Raw genomic sequence first — 15,094 nt, forward strand, 5'->3', positions numbered from 1 at the left:
GCGCCGTGGTATGCAAACGCCACATTCACTGAGCTACACCGGCTCCGTTATATAAATAACGTCTAAAGAAAAAACGCGGGAGCGCTATGAGGTATCATTCTTTACTATCAATTTGAAAGAATATTTTCATAATACTATTATATGAAATGAAAATCAACTATTATTGCTAAAAAATCCAAATATTAATTAAAAAAAGAAACTGGGACAGAAAGAATCCGAGTGCTCTATCATCATTAACCCTCTGAGAAAAACTCTATCCCTTGCACTTCCTATGAGACCATCTACCTTACCTTCAGCTGAAAAATACCTTATAAATTCTCTTGTCCTAAAGACGTTATAAGAACATGATTCAGTGGATGTCTGAATATTTTTGTGAAACTCTTGTGTTTAAGGACTCTCTTTTGATATTCCTTGTCAGAGTTTATTGACTGATGGTCTAATAAACCGAGTCCATTCATCATGAGAATATTAGTATACCAAATGGCAAATCATGCAGTATAAAGCATTATTATTCAGTGAAGAAAACGTATAAGATGAAAACTGAACTGGCCTTTATTAGGTACTTAATTACTAAATTCTCTTTACTTCTCAGAACAATTTAAATCTCATTGAATATGGATTCAACAAGCTGCTGAAAGCAATCAATGAGTTGCAGACTCTGCCACACATGCAGTTATCTGCTTTGGGCATCGATGAATCATTGTAATGAAGTTCATTCTATCTCATAATTATTATAATAAAATTAGTTTAATCCTAATTTTATTATACTCTAACCAAGTGAAAAATAAACTTTCAACCTCATAATTAGGAATAATCAATTGGGCTGAAATTCAGCAAGTCAATGTATATGATCATTGCAGGCCTACCACACTAAGCCTTCAATGTTTCCACCTGATAGTATGGGTCCAGTGAGTGGTCAATGCATCTGCTATAGTCCATTCCTGACAGGATTAAATGCGTTGTGTCCTTTCATATGCTCCTTTACTGCTATTTTACTAAACTGCCATTTAACCATTGGAGGGCTATGTTAGTGTGCACAATTTTTGTAACTATCTTTCCTCTTTTCTGGTTGTTGAACCATAATTATTCTCACTATTCGCTTGATCAGTATTTCACAAACTATTGTACACAAATAAATCTACTTATGCCTTTTACTCCTCAAAGGAAGTAAACTAGGCCGTTTAGCCCTAGCTATCTTCTAGTGCGTATTCACCTTCGTCATTGCCAAAAGTGCAATCTCTAGCAAGCATGTGTATATGGTAAAAAAAAAACCTTTCACCATGTCATGGTTAAAGGTTGTCTGCCATATATGAAATTTTCTGGTTTGCAAGATTGAAACCACACGTTTTCTAGTAAGAGGGATCCAGAATCTTCAGAGACATTTTGTTTCTACTTTCACCTCTTTTATAAGTAATTTCATGGTTGCTATTTAGATGAACGGGCTGCTACCATTCCTCCAAATTCCCTGAAACACAAGAACAGTTTCAGTGATTAAGAAAAAGAATCTGTTGAGATGTTTATTAAACAACTGGAGTAGTAGTTGTAGTAGCTCTTAAAGAAAATTGGTGCAGTGAAGGCTGTTTCAAACACTCAACCAACTTCTCATTCTGCTTTTTTGTGTACTTCTGTTCTTTGAAACAGCCTTCACTGCACCAATTTTCTTTAAGAACTACTACAACTACTACTCCAGTTGTTTAAAAAACATCTCAACAGATTCTTTTTCTAAATCACTTGTCCACATGGCACTGTTGCCATAGGTTTTACAATCTCTCATGTATATGTAGTTGACACTATATATATATAAATAAAGTCAACTGTCTACAGTTTGCCAGTGATGAGTGTTTTAGTTAAGTATTTGGCCAATTTGTTGGTAGGTGAATCAACACCATCTATAACTAGCTAGAACAAAAACAAAATTTATTCATGGAATTTGAACAATCTATATATTTGGAGTTGGTTTAAGATTTTATGATTTTTTAGTCTATTTTTGACCTTCACAGGCCAATAAGCAATCTCTCAACCACTGAATGACTTTAAACCGGTGTTGGTGGAATCAGTAGGTGGACCAATCTTTCAGTAAGGTGGCTTGGTTTATATGCATAATCAGCACAGTTTAGGACTACAATAATTTTATCTTTTCATAATCATTCACTATTCCATAGTTCTTCGAATGTGCATTCTTTGTGCAATGCATCATTCTTTGAAAGATTTACCTGAGTCAGGATGAAGGCTACATCAAGTTTATTTTCACCATGAGGATTAACACTGCCAAAATACCTAACCTGGTCTGAAGTTCCAATTCCTTTTCCAAATCGAGATGTTATTTTGGGTCTATCCAATTATACAGACAGCAGAGCTCGCTAGCAATTCACCAAACTGATGCTTTTACTTTATCACATAACAAACTGTCTCTTTTGACTTTTCCAAAGTAATAATTAAGAACGCTCTATTAAACTTGCTTCCACCATTCCTCGAAATGTATAAAAACACTAATAGCCACTAGTATTTATTTACAGTCTAAGTTCAAACCCAAAGAGCTAGCTTCTCATCTTTCCACTCCATCTAGCTCTATCTTTGCCTTCATCATCATGTGTTTAAGGGCAAGTTCAGATATTTAAAAAGAATGTCAATTGAGCTTTTATTGTTAACTCCTTCTTACACACTGCACTATAGGTTGGAAACCATTAATGTGGGATTGATAGAATATATTAGAGAAATCAAAGTCTGCACCAACATTTTTTTTTTTTAATTGAACATTAGTGTTATGAAAGCTGCTGTAGCTGAATAAGTTTTGATAAAGCTCTTTGGTTGGAAAGATCAAAGTTTGAATCCTATCTAGGATACAAACAATCTTTATCAAGGCTTTTTTTTTTTGGCTGAAGGTGAGCTAACCAGTCTCATATGGAGGTGACAGGCTTTTTTCTTCTGGAAATTGCAGTTTTTTATCTTGCAAACTAGCCAGGAGAATACACAATATATATTCAGGCATAAAACTAACCCAATCATTCTAAAATTACATGTACAAAAGCCACTCTGGGCAAGTAATGGACGTTAAGGGCATGTCAGTAGTGCACATTATTATACTGCTATGAACATATCAAGTGTTGCAACTATATATGTATTATTCATTACATACAAATGAAAGAGAAATCCTTAATCTGTTTTTTAATATAATTTTTGAACTTGTAGAAACATTTGTCTCACAGTTCCATACATTTTTTAATTAGCCATTTGATCCTCAGTGAATTCGCAATATACATTATGCTGCCAACCTCTTATAATTCATGTAATTGTGGATGATGTCAAACAGTTTACAGTAAGAAATGTGAAGATTATCAGAAACTCTTGATTTCCATATGCTTGTTTGTTAACAGCAGTTTGTTCATGGACAAATTCTTTATAATATTGATTTATCATCCTATATATAATCAATTTTCTCCCCATATACAGCTCCTCCCTCTGTTTGATGATATCATTTAGTATGATAGTCTGGGATTTAAAAAAAAAAAAAAAAATCACTGTTTGCTATTCAATTTGTATGGACAATGACAAGTGAAGAAACCTTTGAAATGCAACTACAGATAGCAGTACTGATAGAGGGAGAGAACTGGAGGGGGGAAACAAAATTTATGGAAAATATATTAAGAATTCATACATGTGTATGTCCTGAAATATTCATAACAAGAGTTCCAGGAAACCATTCATCAACTCACCAAAGGCGAGTTTTATCAGAGACATGCGAGTGAATTTTCATCCCTGTCCTAAATGTATTCAAAATGTTATTTTCGCACCCCCCCCCCCTATTTTAAAACATATTTAATCACGGTGACAGCCAATGAATAAAATTTCTTTAATAAAGAAGTTTTATTTCCAGAGTTATAAATAAAACTGGATCTGAAATCCTTACACAACAGCGTTCCCTTTTAAAGAGACAAAAAACACTTGCAATTTTAGTTGCCAATTTCCTCTAAAAGTTATAAAACAAGCCAGTCATCTTCACCATTTTTCTTTCTGTATGAAAGACAAGGGGGGGGGGGTCATTAAAAAACTCAATCTGCCTATCTTCCCCAACATTTGCTCTATCATCAATGTCATAACACAACAACTGATAACTTACAGGATTTTCTTTCTATATAAAAGAACCTAAATGAATATTTTCCATCAAGTTCCAAATTCCCCTTATTTCTCTCACAACAGCGTACAGTGTTATTTTTGCTCCATGCATACTCCACTATGCATCCCTCATGAAGCAAGAAAATTGTGCTGTTGTTATGGCACTTTGCTTGAAAACAGTAAATCTAAAACACATACCAAGTATGCAAGAAAACATGTAAGATTTTCATATCTAGAATACATTGAAATTAAATTACAGTTATTATTTCCATTAAATACATTTTTAATCAATAAATGTTCATATATATTATACAGTATGCACGACTACCTATTATTAAAAAAATTGCACTTTTTTCACAATATAATTTCATTAAGAAATTAAACTGGTAATTATAAACAAAATTATTAAACCTAATCACACAAATTAAATATTGCAATACATCTATATATCTTATTCTTCCAACACCATTATCTCTAAGTAGGTGCACAAATGTAATATAAGTAGCTTCCTAAGTTTATTTTCACAGCTCACATTAGCTTAGTGTAGTTAAATGCTTGTCTACTGAAAATTTTACATAACAAAAATAATTTTTAATACTGTTATTTAAAAAAAAATACAATTATCTTGCAATGGGTCATGTGAACAAGTGCATCATGAAAAGAATCTAGCTTCACACTGAGTGCTACCTACTTTTTTTTGTGAATTATTATTTGTCTTCCATATTAAATTGTTCATGATAATTTATATAAATTCACCCTATATTATGAACAATAAAAGAAATAAATGTCAGCTCTCTGCTTTATGCGGATGATGTTATATACTTCTAAATAAATCCGCTACAAGTCTGCAAGATTATCTGACTAAATTGAATAGCTGTTGTAATAGATATGGTATGAAGGTCAGCAATAAAAAGACAAAGACGATGAAAATAGGCAGAATCATTGAAAATGTCAACTGTGTTGTGAATGGAGAACCTGTGGAATAAGTAAAACATTTCAGCTACTTAGGCACGATTTTTAGTGAAGATGGTAAATTAAATATAGAAATAGACAACAGAATCAACAAAGCTGGTATGGTGGGAAGTCAACTGAATAAATTCATATGGAATAAGAGAGAAATTAGTCGGAACACTAAATTAGCTGTATACAAGACAGTGTTCAAATCAGTTTTAACTTATGGATCTGAGAGTCCTGAGAAAGATTAGAGGCGTGAACAGATGGCATCAATGGCAATATTGTATCAAAAACGAGGATATTAGGAAAGAACTTGACATTGTCAGCATCCAGGAATCTGTTAGCAGAGGTAATCTCAGGTGGTATGGTCACTTAAATAGAATGGGAGAGAAAAGATTAGCAAAACAAGTGTTCTCTGCCAGGTTGGCAGGAAAACGACCCAGAGGAAGACCAAGATATAGGTGGATTGATACGGTACAAAGTGCTTTAGACGATAGAAATATAAGATCTAATAATGTTGGAGTCTTGACAAGTAACAGACTGATTTGGAGGAAAATTGTAGATAGGAAGTTAGTAATGATGTAATTTTTTCATGTAGTACTATCATATCCTGTACATCCCTTGAGGGTACATGGCAGGAATTTGATGATGATGATGAAAGAAATAAAACATACACTCAGTTGTGATGAGCTGTGCTGTGGTACACATTTTAAACCCACACTAAAGGAAAGCATATTCCTGTATAATTACATGTAATGTATTTGTGAAAATTAAAGAGTGTATTATTGTTTTGTCATCATAGCATTTAGTTTATTTAAAATATTGTGGGTGAATACAATTTTTTTTTTGTATCTAGTAGATTTAGTTGTATTTCTGGAGTCCTGGTTCATAACTATTCTAATTTCAATACTATACTTTGGGATCGCATGGTAATTTAGCATGAAATACTGCGGTATATTTGTGAAGAAACTTGTTGATATAGTATATTTCTGTTTTAGGAAGTGTCATAGTTAAAATATCATATAATTGCAGTCAAGTTCATTAGAGAATGTCAAATTCTAATTATTTTAAACCAAAAGAGCAAATTTCTTGATAGTATTCAATAATCAGTAATTCTCAATCAGGGTTCAGATGTCTGCATTCTAATGATTCCAAGTTGAAAAGCAGAAATGCTTACTCTTTTCAGAATTATAGTCATCAAATAAACATAAGTTTTAGCAAATAAAGAATATTAGGATACATATTTTTGAGTTAGTGCAACTATTAATTAAATGCTCTAGAATACATGTTACTGTAACGAGTAGCCTAAGAAAAATTGGAATGTATATTGCCTAAAAGCCAGCAAAGGTTGGTCGACTGGTAGAGTCTCTGCTACTAATGGCGCACACAAAAAAGTTAAGCAAGTTTGAGCACAGTTAGTAGTTGGAAGGGGTTAAATCGTTTGATGCTGTTGCCAATCTGCTGAGGATGGGCCATTCTCACAGGGTTAACTTTGGCCTGTAAACTGATGCATGTCAGACCTCTATACCCTTGAGGGCATGTGGGGATATGACAATATTGCCCAAAAGTGTGGCATGTCTGCAAAGAATGTGAATGTACGTAAGTCTCAGTATGATGAGGTTTGTGTTCGACAGGGAATAAGTCTTTGATCCATGGAGATCTGAGGATAATAATAATAATGTTTTAAATATTTCTTCAATTCAGAGATCAGATCTAGGATAGAATTAATTTTATTTCCATAAATTCATATAAACGTAAAATGTCAGCTTTTTTTTTTTTTTTTTCTCAAAAGGAAAACCATTCTTTAAAAATAACAGATCCAGAAACTGACATTTGTTTATTGAAAGTATGGAAATAAAATTAATTGTATCCTAGATCCAATCTCTGAATTGAAGAAATATTTAAAACATTATTATTATCCCCTGATCTCCATGGATCAAAGACTTATTCCATGTCAAACACAAACCTCATCATCCTGAGGCTTACATACATTCACATTCTCTTTAGACATGACACACTTTTGGGCAATATACATTCCAATCGTTCACTACTCTCCATCCAAAAACCTGCTTCTGACTCCTTTGTTCACACCATCCATATACAACTTCTGGCAATGACTTCTGGTACTCCTACCATTCTATGAAAATCTTCTTCAATGTTAATCTGATGAAAATCCTTTACAAATTTATGTCTCTATCATATCACCTCTCCTCCTCCTATTCACTATGCTGTAGACTGCATCTTCTCAAACTTTCTTTATACTCAATATTCCAAAGACCAGAAACACCTTAGCTTATATCTCTTCATCATTTTGAAAACCAGATGACCATATCAGTATGCAGTAGTCCATATGTGGCCTAATCAAGGTCTTATACAATGGAACCAGAATCTGCTTCCAAGTTAGTGTCCTCCAGACTATTGCCAGAATTCATTGTGTTGCCCTCACAATTTCAGCAATGTATCCTCTAAATTTTAGATCCCTAACCACATCACCTCTAGATCTCTTATATCCTCCACCACCTTGAAAATATCCTCACAAAGTGTATATTTTACACTTTGTGAGGATATTTTACGTCCCATCTTTGTTTTCTGAATTTTAAAACCTTACACACTTTGCAACATTGAACTGGTAACCCCACCTCTGTGCCCATTCACTCAGTCGATTCAAGTCATCTTGTAAAGCTACACCATCTGCTCTACTCCTCATAGTTCTTCCCAACTTTGCATCATCCGAAAACAACTGAATATTCCCATTCAACAAACCTTCCCCAATATCATTAACATACAAGTTAAATAGCAATGGCTCTAAAACAGATCCACGAGAACCACACTAGTGACTTTCCTCTTTAGGATATTGCTCCCCCCATACACAACTTGCTAATACCTACTAGGGAGCCAATCTCAAATCCAATATACTAATCTAACATCCAACCCCATCCATTCTAGTTTATCACAATGTCATGTGGTAAGCTTTCAAAAGCCTTTATGAAATCTAAGTATGCTACTGTGTATACATTTCCCTTGTTCAATGCATCTGTCACCTTACTGATAAGCAAGCAGATTACTAAAACATGATCTTCCTTTAGCAAGTCCATGTTGTTCATCAAAGAGAATACCACTCTGTCAATCCAAAGTTACATTCCGAATATTCTCATTCTTGAAGAAAGCCAGAAAAGCCTTTTAATAGAAACATTTCAGAAAATGTCAGCTGAAAATTCACCTATGTTCAGTGCTCTTGCTCTCTACAGACCAATTAGTGAACCCAGATGAAGGTCAAGAGAACAGTTTTGGCAATAGAGAAGTAAAATTCTTTTTGAAGATGACACTTATGAACTATATGACATTTATCAGCTGGCACATAACAGCAACTTGGCTCACCTTCATTTAATAGACTATCTCCATGAGCTGTTGTTATATGAATATTTTTGTATATATTTCCCTATTCATACTTGAATAAACTAAGATGAGGATGAGGCATTTAACAACTAAATAAAGTTAATTATTATCCCTAGATGTGTATTTTCTCCTCTAAACAACGTAAGTGACATATCTAAGTATCCATACCAGATTTTGAAGTTTATGTTGTTTAAAAACATATAGCAAAAAAGGATATCTAAAAAACTACAATAACTCTTTATTTTTATACAAATGTGTAAAAAAATACAAATAAAAGGCACTTTTATACATGTACAGACTTAGGGACTACAAAGTGCTGCTATAATTTTTTTTTTTATCAAAATATAGAATAAAAAAATCAGAAAGAATTTGCATTTATACACATTATTTCCATTATAATTTTAATTTTGTCCCCCTAAACTGGAGCCATTTTATTTATACTAAATGTTGCTTAGACTTCAAGAAATTATCAGTATTCAAAGTAGTAGTAAGATTCTTGCTGTTAAATTTTTGAAACTGAAAAACAAAGACAATAACAATACATGATAGAAAGTAGGAATTTTTTTAAAGAATAAATTTTGTCAGTTACAACTATGAACTGTTTCATTGCATATACTGCCATTATTTTGCATGCTTCATGAATATTATGGTGACTTTAATTTACTAAAAGCTAAAAAGAAATCTGCTTGTTGCATTATCAAAAAAAGTATAAAACTTAAGTACAAATATATATATATGGTTATTAGAATTGACTCGGGATGTATACATTTAGAAAATTAATATTTTTACTGACTAGAACACGAGAAGTATATACAAAAAAACTTTAATGAATCACGACTAGTTTCATTGGTGTCCCGACTTCTTCAGGTGAGTAAGAAATAACACAAAACTTATAAAACTGACAAGGTAAAAAACATGGACTTTTCAGCTCAATGAAAAGAAGAATAGCAAGTCACTATTTCATATTTGGAATAGTGACCTCGTGTTATTGTTAGCGTGAGTTGAATGTGCGTGACAGTTGATTTTAGAGCACCAGTACTGGATTACTGCGCTATGGGAATCAGGCAAACTATAGATCAGATTGTTGTTCATGTGTGAAGGGTCCAGAACTATTTCTTTTGATTCTACAACGTGTCTTTCAAATTCATCATTGCATACATATAAATTGGTCGTGTGGTCCCAATCAATTTGGTGTTGACGTTCTTCTAGGTTAGAATTTGTGGAGAAAAGAACATGACTAGAAAGGGCACTCGCTCGGGTTCTTCTGTAGGAGATGTCACATCTATGTTCCCCAAGACGTAGTGAAATAGATTTATCTATCTGACCAAAATAAGGTCGACCACATTCGCACACAACTTTATAAACACCTGGAAAATGCAGTTGGTTGTGTTTTGGCAGAGTGGTATAGTCGGTTTTTATGTTGAATTTCTTCAAAATCCTAGCTAGTTTTGGGGTAAGAGAGCTAATAAATGGTAACTGGATGTGAGTGATAGGGTTGGATTCATCTTCCTGTCGAGGTTGTTAACCTGGTCTCAAACGTTTAGTGATGTTATAAGATGAATATCCATTATTTAAGAAGGTGCTTTTCAGGAAATTGAGTTCTGTTTGAAGGTCTTCTTCTGTGGAGGGAAGTGATGAGAAGAAGCAAGCAAATATCTATCAGTGTGGGTGGTTTTTCGAAAAATTGAAAATTTAAGACAGTCAGGTAATCTACTGATCTTTAGATCCAAAAAGGGGAGAATGCCGTTAATCTCTAGTTCTGATGTTGATTATTTAAATGGTTTAAGAAGTTTTGTGGTTCCTCTAAACCATATTCCCAAATGAGGAAGATGTCATCAATGTATCGTAACCACAGTTTAGGTTTTAATGAAGCGATAGAAATAGCTCTCTCTTCAAAATCTTGTAAAAAGATGTTAGCTAAGACTGGTGATAGAGGGCTGCCCATAGCAAACCCTCTGGCTTGTTTATATTTTTTTTCTTCGTAGCAGAAATAGCCGGAATTAATGCAGTGCATTAATAGAGCAAACATTTTCTTAGAAACCTTGTTCTTTAGAAATCAGAACTTCATCTGTGGGCACATTCGTAAAATAGGGACATGATGTCAAAACTCACCATTCTGTCAGAGTCTTTGAGATTTAAGTTTTTTATTTTTGTGATGAAATCCTCAGAGTTTTTGATAAAGGAGGAGGAATTTCCAACTAGATGTTTTAAAGAAGCTGCAAGATATTTAGACAGATTGTAAATAGGTGAGTCACTATTTCAAATATGACTGTTGCTATTCTTCTTCTTTTTATTAAGCTGAAAAGTCCATGTTTTTTACCTTGTTAGTTTTATAAGTTTTGTGTTATTTCTTACTCACCTGAAGAAGTCAGGACACTGATGAAACTAGTTGTGATTCATTAAAGTTTTTTTGTGTTATACTTCTCGGGTTCTAGTCAGTACAAATATTAATTTTCTAAATATATATATATATATATATATATATATATATATAAATTTGTTAAAATCAGGTAGGTAATCAATCACCACAGCACTAATACTGATGTACCATAGGTTTACAAACTTTTGTGGGTAAAATTCACATAAGGAGTTCATTTCTGAAAGCAGTAATTTTCTATTTTTACAAGGGAAGTCCAAAGATTTAAATCAACTATACCTGTTACAAGTTGGCATGATTGAACAAGTGGATAGTGTCTCTCTACTTTCCAAGCTATTTGAATCTGCCTGTTGTGTGGATATTCATTAATGTCTTTAAATAGTAAATGATTTTTATCATCTAGTATTGGACTACCACCCTGTTTATTGGATGCCTGAAGTCGCTTGAAAAAAAGTTAAGGATGACTGTTGCATTGCCTTTAAAACAACAGAGATATAATTATCCTTCCTGTGGATAAAGGCAATGCAACAGTCATCCTCAACTCTAAAGATTACCAGAATAAAATGCTTGAATTACTACAAGACGATACTTACTCAATACTCGAGAGAGATTCAACTTGTGAACTTCAAAATCGTACAAACAACTTATTAAAAACAACCACTGAATTATCCCGAAACTTTCGCTTATCTCTACGCTCTCTTCATCCGTTAATTCCTCGCATATATAGTGTTCCTAAAATCCATAAAGAGAACACCCCACTACGCCCCATTTAAGAAGGTATCAATTCTCTGATGTACAACCTTTCAAAATATATATATATATATATATATGGTCAATAAATGCTGTATATAAATTTCATTTATAGTAAATGAGCAGTTTCCTTGTTTAATTTCAGTGGCCTGCTGTTCTTTCCATGTCCTTCCAATCTATGAAAATTCTCTTCTGCATCAATTTGGTACAAACTGCTCACCAATTTATGTCTCAAGCACACTGTTCATTTTTTCTATTCACACAGAATGTGTGGATGGAAAAGGATCTATCTATCTATATGTTCACTGTATATCTACAGATGCCGTATGGTAACTCTGATGCTTGGTGATATGTCACACCAGGCCTCGCCATGTAGTCCTGTTGTTTGCTTTTCTGGAGACTTCAACTCTCTGAAGATTAGTCGCTCCATACACACACCATCAATCCATCTCATTGATGGTCTACCCCTTCCTATTTTTCCAGGAACTTTACCTTCTATTACTGTTCTGAGAAGTCCTCCTTCCATCCTTTTAATGTGTCCAAAATATTTTAACTTTCATTTGTCAATATCCTTAAGGAGCCTTAAAGTTCAACTGATCTTTTCTAACACATCTGTATGCCTTTCAGTATATGATATCCTCAACAGCCTTCTGTAGCACCACATCTCAAAAGCAACTATCCTTTTCTTAACTGACCTTCTTTAGGTTCAAAGTCTAACATTCATAAGTCGCTGTTGAAAAAACAACTGCATCCAAAATCCTCAACTTTGTTCTCATGGAGATAGATCCATCCTTCCAGATTTTAGACAAGTCTCTGAATGTCATTTTGTCATTCCGAACCTTCTTCTGAACATTGCTGACTTCTTGGATTCTTTCTCCATTAAGGTACACATGTTTCTCAAGAGTTTCCCCTATTTGTAAAAGGACCTCTGTAGCACAAATGGAAGAATGACGGTACTTTACACCCTTCGATTGGAAAAGGCCCAAGTTTGATTCTGGTCATGATGAGAAGAATCTTTATATGGATTTTTTCAATTGAGGGTGAGTTAGCCGATCTCATATGCAGGTAGCAGAATTCTTTCTCCAGGAAACTCGGTTTTTTATCCCGCATACAGACAAATCAGTCATAAGTACACAGGCAATTTACAGACAAAAAATACTAGTTGTGGTGGTGGGCAGTAGATGGCATTGGTGTAGATGATTATGATAGTATTAGTGGTTCTGTGTAGTTGGTGGATTAAATGGTGGAGACAGAGTTGTAGAGTAAATTGCCATTCCTCAATGAGTCTCTGGACTCCTTGGAGGTGTCACGTAATAATGATAATAATAATAATAATAAAAAAAGTGATATGATTCCCTTCTTATATCCAACATCCCAAAGCAATGACACTAACTTAGTTACTTATCTTCAGATCCTTTTCAAAATATCTTCATTAATTTGAAAATCAGTGAAATCTGTGTACATGGTTTGTAATGTGAACTCTGCATGACCTTGCAGAATGGAAAACTATTAACTTCTTTATTTCTATTTGTCAGTGATCTATCTCATCATTGCCATAATCCATTGTGTTGTCCACACAATTCTGGCAACATTACCCTAAATTCCATGTGCCTATCATCATCCCAAGGTTTTCTCTTATTTCCACCACCTCTTTTACTCCCACCCTAACAATTAAACCTCTCCCAACAGCATTAACATATAAGGGACTTTCCAAAAGTAATGTTTTGCTCGCTCTCCAAGAGCGAGTGACTTTGCAACATGTCTAGTATCGTTCCTATATTCCCTCCACTAAAGTTAAAAGTTAACTACATTCAGGCTTAAAAAGAAACACGAGACTAGAGTGAAAAGTTGAACATTTCACTAACTAAAACTAGTTAACGAGATATTCTGAGTGTCTCAAAACAATGCCAGTAAAGAGTAGTGGCCCTTTCCATAATACATAGTATTAATTATACACATCCTAAAGGATACGTGCTTTGCTTTATGGGACACTAAGGCAATTAATGTGTGTTATTAGCCTCTATATACAAGTAGCCCAGTTCTTGAAGATACCTCATGCACAAACTTTGTTTATTTACAGATTAAACCAAGAGTATAATTTCTTGGAATCTTTAATTTTTAAGAACAGAAAGTTCATATAGCAGTTAAGATTAGAATGATGTAAGAATGCCTCAGAGTTTTTTGTTTAGTTTTTTTTTTTTTTTTTTTTTGAATAAATACACCGAAGAGGCTTTGATGTAATAATTTGGAATTTACTTCCAAGAATTCTATAGCTACTGTTAACCTCCTGCTAGGCCAAACAAACTTTTAAATATAGTCTTCTTGTTCAGAAATTTCTTTCTTAAATGAATGGCCAGTTTGAATGAAGTGGGATAAACTGAAAGAACATGGGACTTGATAACAGCTGACAGAAATGGGGAGAAGTAAGTTTGGTTTTAAGAGAGATCAGCACTTGGAAGATTTTGTTGATATGCTTGAAAGTTTGCATATGGCTGGAACTTCTTAAGAATTCTGGTCACACAATCAGAGGCACCTGTTGCATATGGAATAGATTCTGTCTTTTGCCTTGAGGTGGCAGAGAAGTAGACAAATGCTTGATAATTTTTTTTTGAGTTACTTTCAGATTGTAACTATTTAAGGATGTAAACTGCTTAACAGTCAAGTGAAGATTTCTTCTGAGAAGTGCTTCAGAAGAACACTTGTTAATACAGTATCAGACTACTCCCTATTTCTGGGAAGGATGATGCAAAGGAGTGATGTACATAATGTCCAGAGAATGTGATTTTTGATAAATAGATGTAGACAGACAATCATCTGATACATGATTAAGAGAAATTTTTTGAAAAATATTTGTAGATCTTGATCATTAAGTTTCCAAATGAAAAAAATGTCATCAGTGTACTGAGTCCATTAAGATAGGAGAGATGGAGAATTTTTTTTTCTTTTAAGTGTTCCAAAAAATAGTTGGCAAGAATATAGTTTATTCTTCCAAATAAAATATCTGAAGTTAACAACATTAAAATAGTTCTAAAATATCAGCAGAAAAGTCATGCAATAAATATATCTCATGGCTTTAATGTTTGAAAGAAACTCCTGATATTCTTGATGCATGAAACTGAGTAATCCGTAAAGAGGATGGAGAACATTGGACAAAAATTTTGCAATTATCAAAATTTTGAGATACTCAAGTAACTGCCATTAGCTAGTTTTAGTTTATTAAAAGTTCAACTTTTTCATCTTAGTAACATTTTTCTTTCTTACATTATGGGGAAAACCTACTACTTATTACCAATTCAAAATTGAATTTTCATATCTAGTAGCCTACTATGTACAAATGGAAACAAGAGGATGAGGAGAAGCTAGCCAGTTTTATAAGCATTCATGATGTTATTCCCAATTTTCTGGACACTTTCATATTTACCCTCCATAATTCTTTCTTCTGAGGATGACAGCTTGATGAAATGGCCAGCACAACAAAGATTTTCTTTTCCATTTTTTTCTCTA

At 33.6% G+C, this 15,094-nt stretch overlaps 1 protein-coding gene across 1 annotated transcript in view; it reads right to left on the minus strand.

Annotated features, from left to right (window-relative positions):
- Positions 1-8,679: 8,679 nt before the first annotated feature.
- LOC150100803 (dehydrogenase/reductase SDR family member 12-like) overlaps positions 8,680-15,094 on the minus strand; it is a 149,900-nt gene continuing 143,485 nt past the window's right edge. Inside the window, exon 11 of the mRNA XM_090401265.1 lies at positions 8,680-8,979. The gene's annotated coding sequence lies outside the window, so the exon portion shown is untranslated. The remainder of the gene's footprint in view (positions 8,980-15,094) is intronic.

This window comes from Typopeltis vanoorti, chromosome 12, assembly GCF_054136105.1.
Source record: "Typopeltis vanoorti isolate ZY-2024b chromosome 12, IOZ_Tvanoo_1.0, whole genome shotgun sequence".
NCBI classification, from domain to species: Eukaryota; Metazoa; Arthropoda; class Arachnida; order Uropygi; family Thelyphonidae; genus Typopeltis; species Typopeltis vanoorti.